Genomic DNA, 10715 nt, shown 5'->3' on the forward strand with positions numbered 1-10715 from the left:
AACATTTACATACCATAATTTGTTCAACCTTTCCCCATAACCTCAATTTCCAATTTTTTGTCACTGTAAAAGAACTGCTATAAATATTTTTGTACATGTGGGGCCTTTCCCAATTTTTATCATCTCTTTGGGATATAGACCTAATAGTGGTATTGCTGAATCAAAGGGTATGCACAGTTTTATTGTCCTTTGGGCATAGTTCCAAATCGCTTCTCAGAATGATTGGATCATTTCACACCACCACCAGGAGTGCATTAGTTATACCAGTTTTGCCAGTCCTCTCTAACAATTATCATTTTCCTTTTTTATTATTTTAGCCATTCTGATATAGATGAGGTAGTACCTCAGAGCTATTTTAATTTGTATTTCTCTGATCAATAATGATTGAAGCATTTTTATATGACTATAGTTTTAATTTCTTCATTTGATATAATTTTTAAAATTATAGGAACCTTCTTTTTGTCTTTGACTGATGTATGATCTCAGTGATATTAGTGATGGGTTAAAGGTAATATACTCAGTTTGATAAGAGTTTGGTATAATCCCAAATTGTTTTTACAAATTGATTGAATAATTCAGAGCTCCACAAATAGTGAACTAATTAGGGTACTTATATTACTACAGGTCTATCAAAAATTTCATTTTTATTTTTATATTTGTAAATAATAAGGAAAATAGTGTTTTAGTCTGCATTTTCAATGATTCAATCAATAAATATTTATTAATTATTAATTAAGCTAAGTTTCAGGCATTATGCTAAGCAATGGAGATACATTAAGATGCAAAAGACATTCCCTGCCCTAGAATTGAGAGGGATTGGGGAAGGTTTTCTATAGAAGATGGGATTTTAGTTGAGGTTTAAAGGAAGCCAGGGAAGTTATTAGGTGGAGATGAGAAAGAAAAGCTCCCCAGACATGGGCAAACAGCTAGAAAAATGCCCAGAAGTAAGAAATGTAGTGTTATATTAATGGTACAAAGAGAAGGACAGTTTTCTTATATCAAAGAGTAAATGGTGAGGAGTAAAGTGTAAGAAGACTGGAAAGTTAGGAAGGGCTGAAGTTATGAATGGCTTAGAATGCCAAAAAAAATTATATTTGAACCTGGAAGTAATAGATATTTATGGAGTGGGAGAGTTACATCATTTGACCCATCCTTTAAGAAATCATTTTGGTGGCTAAATGGAGATCAGAAGGGACCTGAGGCAAGAAAATCCACCAACTGACTTTTGCAATAGTCTAGGAGTGAGGCAGCCCATAGTATTCTCCAGCTTGGTCTTCCCATAACCAACAATGGCCAGAGTTCTGCTGCCTAGGGCTGCCTGATAGTGCAGTGGATAGAGTGTTGGTTATAAAGTCTGGAGGATCTGAATTCAAATCCAATCTCAGACACTTAGTAGCTGTGTGACCTTGGGCAAATCTGATTGTTTCACAACCAGGGCTATTTACAGTCATTCTGGCTCATATCTGGCCACTGCACTTAAATGGTTCTGAAGGAGAAAGTGAGACTGGTGACTTAGCATCCCCCCCCCCACACTTCCCCAATCAAATTCAGTTCATGTGCTTGTCATGGCATCATCTCCCTGACAGCCTTTAGCAATGGCTAGAATATAGGGGAATTGAGAGATTGTGAAGGGTCCATGCTGACTCCCAGTTTGTGAGCCTTAGGTATTGGGAGAATGCTATTACCTCTTTTAGTGATAAAGAAGGTAAGATGGGAGAGAGGGGTTTAGAGGTAATAAGTTCCGATTTTAATATGATTAAGATGTCTATTGAACATCTAATTTGAAATGTCTGAAAGGCAGTTGGAGATCTAAGGTTGGAAGTCAGCAGAGAAATTGAAGCAGGTTAGGTAGATCTGAGAATCATTAGCATGGACATAGTATTAAAATATGGGAGGTGATGAGATGACCAAGTAGTGGTGAGGGAGAAAAGAAGAGAAACCAGGACAGGATCCTGAGGGACAACAATGGTTAGAGGGGGTATGTTGTAGATTTTTGATTGTTCTTTTTTCACTTGTAAGATTTGAGCCATTCTTTCATATGGTTATTGATATCTTGAATTTCCTGTTTCAAATTTTTTTATTTTTCCTTTTTTTATCATGCTTATTTATATTTGTATCAATTTCTATATATGTGTGTGTATGTGTGTGTGTATTGGATACAGGACCTTTATTAGAGATATTTACTACAAAGTTTTCTCCTAGTTAATTGACTCTTTTTTTATAAGGTTTTTGCAAGGCAAAATGGGTTAAGTGGCTTGCCCAAGGCCACACAGGTAATTATTAAGGGTCTGGGGTTGGATTTGAACTCAGGCACTCCTGACTCCAGGGCTAGTGCTCCATCCAACTGTACCACATAGCTACCCCAAGTTAATTGACTCTTTTATGATATTCTATGTTGTTTCCTTTATGAGATTGAAATTGTCTTTTCTTTTCTTCTTTGATCCCTTTATGCCCACTGTTCAATTAAGAATTCTTCCAATTGGGGCAATTAGGTAGCACAGTAGATAGAGCACTGTCCCTAGAGTCAGTAGGACTTAAGTTCAAATCTGTCCTCAGACCCTTATTAATTACCTACTGTGTGATCTTGGGCAAGTCACTTAACTCCATTGCCTTGCAAAAAACCAAAATAAAGCAACAAAAAAAAGAATTCTCCCAATCTTTTGCAGAACAAGAGACTTCTTTCACTGATCTTGATTTTTGTAAATGATGCTAACATTCATATTTGGATCATGTATCTCTTTGCAATCTTGTGGCATGTGGAATAAGATTATTAAAAAAAATTGCTTTCCAATTTTTCCAGCAGTTTTTAATGTAATAGGGAATCTTTTCTAAGATATTAGCATGTTCAGGCTTACCAAACTCTAATTTACTATGTTCGATTGTTTCTCACTCTTGATTTTTAAAATTTTTATTCACTTTGCACCTTAATAGAAAAGAAAAACAACATTCCTGTGTACATAGAACAATGTAAAAAAAAGATTCAATATAAAAACACGAATTTCATTTCAAACCATTTACTTTAAAAAACATAATAAATACTATACATCATTTTCAAAACTATTCTGCTTTTCTGTAATTTCCTCTAAGTTTTCTTTTGTTCTCTGTTATGACTTTTTAATTTTTTCCCTCTCCTTTTTCATTCCATTCTAGAGAAATGGCTGCCATTTTACACAAATATATGTGTGGGTGTGTGCATGTATCCATGTGCATGTGTGTGTGTGTTTATATGTGTATGTGTGTAAAACCATCATATATCTACTTCTCTGTATCAGTTTTGTCTCTGGATGTGGATAACATCTTCCATTATAGGTCCCTTGTAGTTGATTTGAGTAATTATAATACTCAAAATTACTTAATTTTTCAAAGTTGCTATTAGAACAATATCGCTGTTATTATGTACATCTCTTGGTTCTGCTCATTTCATTCTTCATTTTTTCACACAAGTATTTCCTTGTTTTTCCAAAATCAACTAACTCATCATTTCTTACAACACAGTAGTGTTCCATCACAAACATATGCAATTTGTTTAGTTATATCCCCATTTACAGGTATCCCCTTAATGTCCAGTTTTTGCTGCCACAAAGAGAGCTATTATAAAAATTTTAGAATATATTGGTTCTTTTCCATTTCCCCCCATTACCTTGGGAAACAGGCAAAACTGTGCTTTTCTTGGATCAAAATGTATATACTGTTTTATAATTCTTTGGGCATAATTTCAGTTTTCTCTCCAAAATGTCTGTGAAAGTTCAGAGATCTATCAACAGTGAATTAGTGTCCTAAATTTTCTACATTTCCTCTATTTGTCACTTTCCCCTTCTATCTTATTAGTCAAATTGAAATCTAAAAGGGTTTTAATTTGCATTTCTCTAATCAAATTGAATTAGAGCATTTTTATGTGGCTATATATATAGTTTTGATTTCTTCATCAAAAATTGACTGCTTATATCCTTTGATCATTTATCAATTGAATAATAATGTATATTCTCACAAATTTAGCAATTCCTTATATTTTTGAGATGAGACTTCTATCTGCAAAAGCTCTCTATTAAATTTTTATCCTAATTTTCTGTTTTCCTTCAAACTTTGACTATATTGGTTCCTGGGTCTTTTTTTTTATCTAGTGTTTTCCACAGATAGATTTTTTTTTCTATTTTCAAATGAGTACCAATTGCTTTTCATGATTATTGCCATGTAATTTGATATTGTGTAATGGTAAGTTCCTTCATTCCTACTTTTTCATTATTTCATCTTCAGTTTGTTGAACTTTTTTACCACCCAAATGAATTGTTAAAATATGTATATTTTTATGAAATAACCTCTTAGTATGACAAATAACCTCTTTATTAGTAAGGCAAAAATTTTGTCAGTTGTGTTAGCTCTCATCGTCATTTTTATTATATTGGTGCATCCCAACGAATGTTTTTTACTTCTCCAATTATTTTTTTTCAATTTTATAAAGCATGTTTATAGTTGTATTCATGTAAGTTCAAGCATGTCTTGGTAGATTGACTCTCAGATATTTGATGCATTTTGAAATTGTTTTGAATAGTTTATTTCTCTGTGATGAGTTTTGTTAATCGTGTGCATAAATTGGTGATTTTTGTGTTTATTTTATAATCTATCCTAATACTACACATTTTTCCCACTTTGTATTTGTTTAAATTGTTTTTTGAATCTAAGTTTAGGACTTTGTATTTATCCCTATGAAATGTATGCTAGTTCTGTCATCAAAAGTACTATCTGATCCAGACTCTTATCTTGGACAAATTTGTGAATATACTCCTCATACACACACATCCAAATAATTGACAGAAAATATTGCCTACAATAAAGCTTAAACTAGAGTCTGCACAGCTCTATAGAAATTTTGATCTAAGATGGTGCTGAACTATTGATAAGTATTCTCTAAGTGTGATTATATAAACATTTTCTAATACATGTATAGGCTAATATAAAATTCTCCATCTTGTTCAGAAAGATATCATAAGAGACTTTGTGGCATGTGACAGATTTATTTTCCTGAAGAATTCTGAGTTGCACTCCATTGCACTTAACATATTTGCTCTGTTTCTTGATGGAAGTTGTATGTAATGCAAATATCATGATTCTACATATATGTATAGGCTATATCAAGTTACTTGTCATTTTAAGGAGGCAGAAAGAGTGGAAGAGAGACAAATTTTACAAAATGAATGTTGAAAATTATGTAAAAAATAAAAGCATCCTAAAATAGTTAAAAAGAGGAGAAAGATGCATGTAGATTTCATGGTTCCTTGGAGGTATGAGTTCTTGAAGGTTATGTCAGCAGATCACACACTATGGTCAGTCTCACCAAGCTGAAAAAGCTTCATAAATGGTTTAATTAATTTCTTGAGGGTAAAGAAATGTAAATTATTATTATTATTATTATTATTATTATTATTATTATTATTATTATGGAAATATACTAGCCAGATAGAAAATAAGCCAATCACATTCTTCTATTTAAAAGAATTAAAAATAGAAAGAATCATTCCTATTCAACTCATCTATTTCTGGTGTTCAATGGGAAGACTTCATTCTAATAGAAATGAAAATATTTTCACTTTCCAAATTTGTAGACTTATTTCAGTTTCAACTTTATTGCCAATAAAGACAATAAACATTTTTTATTTTTATTAGGCAAGCAATTTAAAAGCAAAAGTATGTTTGAAATCATCACATTCAATGTAGTGCTATAGTTATTGCTAAGTATCATTACACACACACAAGCACAAACACACACACATGCACACATACAGAGGCAAATTCATTAAGTACCCATTGTACATAGTTAAGGGCTAGGGTTAAAGGGGAAGCCTTATTTGGGAAGCTAGATGTCGCAATGGATATAGTACCATGCCTGATGTCAGGGAGACTCATATTTCCAAGTTCAAATCTGACCTCTGACAATAACTATGTGACCTTGGGAAAGTAACTTAACTCTGCATATCTTAATTTCCTCATTTGCAAAATGAACAGAAGAAGGAAATGACAAAAACTATTGGCACTGAAATAGTAGTTTTAGAGTTTGCTGGTTATAAATGCCTCTGCCCAGCAAATGTTCTCCATTTACATTGATGATTTTTTTTACATTAGTTAACTATTATTGAGACAATTTCACCTCTCTTCAAAACAGCTACTTTGGAACCATTTAAGATAAAGGATGGATAGCTATAAGAAAAAGAAATAAATTTAAATAATAAAATTGGTTCATTCTCTAGTATAACTTAATTGATTCAAAGCATAATAATTTTACTTGAATATAAAGTTGCCAAATCATAGAATCTTTGGGTTGGTAGGAGCCTCAGAAACCATTTAATTTTGCCTATACCTGAAGAAATCTGAGAACATATTATTAGAGGAATGGTTTTGTAATATTTTGAAAAAAAAGGAAGTAGTGATTGCTAAGGGTCTGTATGACTTCATCAAGATAACATCATGCCAAGAAAACCCCAAATAGTATCATGAAGAATTGGAAATGTTTGAAAATGACAGAAAAACAAAAAACAAGGGCAGACCGAGATTAGATAAAATGCTCCTTTTCCTCTTGGAACTTGCAACTTTCAAGGGACATAAGACACAAAAAACAGATAACTATAATATACGTTACAATACATGTGTAAGAGTTATAATCATTGAATCAATTATTCCACATTTCTTAATATAAATGATAAAATGCTTTGCCTTCATACTATAACCAAGTAAGAATATATCTCAACCAATCAAGAACCTTGCACTGAGCATAGAAACCCTTAAACACCATTGAATGAATTAAAGTGAAATTGTTAAAGAAGGATGTTATGATTGGCTGAGAGACTTGGTCATGCTGAGGGTGTGTTTGGAGGAGGAATATTCTTATATAAAACCAGGAACAAGTTTAGAACTCAAGGGATTTGTATGAGTGCAAGGTAGAACAAAACAGTTCTTGATAAGCAATTATGAAAGAATGACTTGACTGAGGGCACTTTGGTTTCTGTATACCCTTCTGCTGGGGAAGGATCTTGTAAACTTTTCAGTATCTGAGGATTTGGACTTTTTCATTGTTGGCAGAGTCCTAATGGTGTCCCTGGACTAGCTGATGCAAAATTTTCATCAGCAGGCAAAGACAGACTGGATAAGATAAGGAAGGGCAGATTTCAGGCTCTACAAGGAGCTCAATAGAACAGGTACACACCATAACTGAGTGAACATCTTGAGAACTCCAGTAAAAGGACTTCCCATATCTGTGAGTTATGCTTTTGTCTTATGGGGTCTAAATTTAATCCCACTTTCCCATGGACTCTTTGTGTACTAATAGGAGTATACCTCTCAGACATTTTTTGGAAGTGGGGAATAGTGTTTTGTATCAGCTATGCCACTCAAAAATGCTCATTTATAAGAGCCAGTTGTTTGATTTACTGATTCATATCAAATGATAATCGTGGGGGTTGAGGATATACACTGATGGTGGCAGGTAAACATGACAAGAAAACTCCTAGACTCCTAAGTCTAGCCCTAGTACCCTGAGAAAATGTAATAGTCAAGCTATATAATGCCAGCCTAACTTCATATTTTTTTTTGACAGAGTATCTATACTGGGAGACAGGGGGAATTCTGTAGATTATATAGTTTCAACAAAGCATCTCTCTCAATTTCAAAAATCATGGTCTCTGAAAAAATGACTAACAAGTGGACATCTTGATCCTGCTTTAAAATACCCATGAATGACTAATATGGAGATATGTTTTGCATGATTACAAATAAATAAATTAAATCAAATTTCTTACCATTTTAGGGAGGGAGAAAATTTGAAACAAAAAAATTTAAATACGTGTTAAAAATTGTCTTTACATGCAAAATGGAAAAAGTTAAATATAATTTATTTGAAAAAAAGAAACCAAATCCCTGTGAGGTGAAACCCATTTTCTCCCAATGTAAGCTATTTAGTTTCTGAACACTTTTACTTCTTAACTTTTCTTTATATCAAGCTGAAATCTTTTTCTTTACATATTCTATACAACTATATTGTTTCTTGTTCTATTCTTTAAGATTCAAAATAAAAGTTTTATTCCTCCTTTATATAATAGCTCTTGAAATATTTAGATATCTGTAATATAATCATTCAATGTCATGCCCTCCAAGTAGACACTCTCAATATCTTCATTTTCTCTTCATATATGATGGCTCCCAAACCCTCACTGTATTATTTATCATTCTTTGATTGTGCTGCTGTATAATCACTGTCATTTCTAAAATTAGACTCTTTGAACTCCTTCAGAGATAGTCTGACAAAGGCAGAGTTTGGTGACCTATCATCTCTCTCATTCTAGACACTATTCCTTCATTATTACAGCCTAGGATAGTATTAGCTTTTTTGATTGCCATATTTAACCCTTCACTCATATCAGGCTTACAGCCCATTATAACACCCAGAACTTTTTCACCTGAACCATTTTACCCATCTTTTTTTTTTTTTTACCTAGAACTGTGAGTTTGATTATTTGAACCAAAATGGAGAATTTTACATTCAACCCATTGAAATTTCATTTTACTGGATTCAGTCCATTTAATTAAATTGTCTTTGGATCATCACACTTATCCCTTGTCTCCTTGTTTGCATTCAAAAATTTGAATGTACTTTAAAAAGTTACTTAAAATGTTGCACACAATGGGTCAAAGATATATATCCCTATATAACACCCTACAAAATAACAAATTCCCAACACATTCATTTTTGCTCTTTGGGTACTATCATTCAACCCAGTTCCAAATTTAACTATCTAAATGATCATTTAGTCCATATCACCCCACCTTTTCCAAAGGGATATCAGGAAAGACTTTGTCAAATGCTTTGATGAAATCTAGATAGATCATTTCTTCAGAATTCCTCTAATCTCCCATTCTAATGACTCCCAACTAGTCATCCTATACTATTTGTTCTAGTTCTTGCTAATGTTCATAAACTTGATCTTTAATAATTTGGTATTGAATTTCTCAGGAGTCAAAGGAAAATTGGCTATCTATCCGTTTGCAGAATCCAGATTGGTCTCAGTTTTTTTTTTAAAAAAACAAAGACTTCTGATCTTTTTCAGTACATCCATCTAATACCTCCATCTCATACTTCCCAAAGGAATGAGATAGAAGTCTATAATCATAATATGATGACCAGAAATAAATATTTTCATTCACTGATACCCTTCTTTATTTTCAATAATAGTAGTGGAAATCGTCAATGATATTGAATTGGCAGCTTACTGAATGTTTTTAAAAAGCTCTTCCTTTCCCAAATTTTGACGGTTGGTGCTTTAAGAGAAATCCAAAATTCCAATAGCTGTGGAGATTAAAATGATAACTTCTTTTTAATGAAGTTTATATAGATAGCATTCACAAATAGATATATTCTGCATCTATAAAGCTGTATTAATTTCCTTCCTTTTTCCTTGCACACATAAAATGTATCACATCAAAATAAAATTTAGAGAGGTATGTGCACCACATCTGTATTACATACTTCCATAAGCCAAGGAACATCTATTTTTTTCTCTAACAAAACAATGGAATTTATTTATTAAAAACAGACTTAGGATTAGTTATCAATAACTGAAATAAGAATAGTTATGAATACCAAAATAATTTTTAGAACTATTGTGATACTAGTTGTAAAATTAGCACTACTATAAATTATTGTTTACATACAGTACATCATATTCTTCTAACATAAAGAAGTATTGTGATTTGTTTGTATATATATTTACAGATTTTTAAAAACAAGCTGTAAAAACATCACATTCTTTCAGACAATACAAATTGACACATTGGTACTCACCTTAAACAAATGAAATGCATAGCATTAATAAATATAATAAAGGCATACTCACATAAAAGCCCTTGATTGTCAAGACACATTTATATATAAACTCTAACTGTGCAGAATTAAACATTCAATCATAGGTACATCCTTAATTGATAAACCATATTTACAGCATTGTATTACTTTAAAAAATAAAATAACATTTATAAAGTTTTTACCTTTGGATTGCAGAAAGAAAAAAACACAACTAAGAAATATTTGTCTGCTTCAGCTTGATTCCTACCAAAAATTAGATGGAAAAAGGAAAACATAAAGCTTTTATTTAGCAAAAGCAACAGAGAAATTCTTTCCCTGAAATAAAGCAATTTGAAACTGAATAAGGTTAAATTAGATCAGAGATTTTTCATTGATTGTAATGGTACTTCCTCAGGAAATACTCTGTGAAAAGACAATTCCTAGCTAAATGTCTATGGAATGTGAACTATAGTAACATGAAAGTTGCCAGGCTTCTAATGAGCAGTCCCTTTAAAACCCAAATGAAAACAATTAAAGTAGTTTTATTAGGTCAGTCTAACATTTCAGAAGTTCTTTCTCTATTCTAGTGAAAATGAAAGTATCTCTAAGACATCTCTCAAATAATAAGGATCCTCCTGCCTCTGAGAATCCTAAGCCAAGGGAACTTTTAAGTCTACCTATATCTTAAAAAAAAAAATATTGTGTTCCCCTAAAGGTCCATGAAGGTTCTCCATTCTGAGACAATTAGGAGTGGAGATTTGAAATTATATTAACAACAGATTTCATAAAATGGATCCCTACTTATTGTGTAGAACAAAACTTTCTGTCATTCAAATAAGTTCATTTATGAAGAAGAAATGTTAACAACTATCTCTCATTGAGCTTTTCT

The sequence above is a fragment of the Macrotis lagotis genome, chromosome 3 (genome assembly GCF_037893015.1).
Source record: "Macrotis lagotis isolate mMagLag1 chromosome 3, bilby.v1.9.chrom.fasta, whole genome shotgun sequence".
Lineage (NCBI taxonomy): Eukaryota > Metazoa > Chordata > Mammalia > Peramelemorphia > Peramelidae > Macrotis > Macrotis lagotis.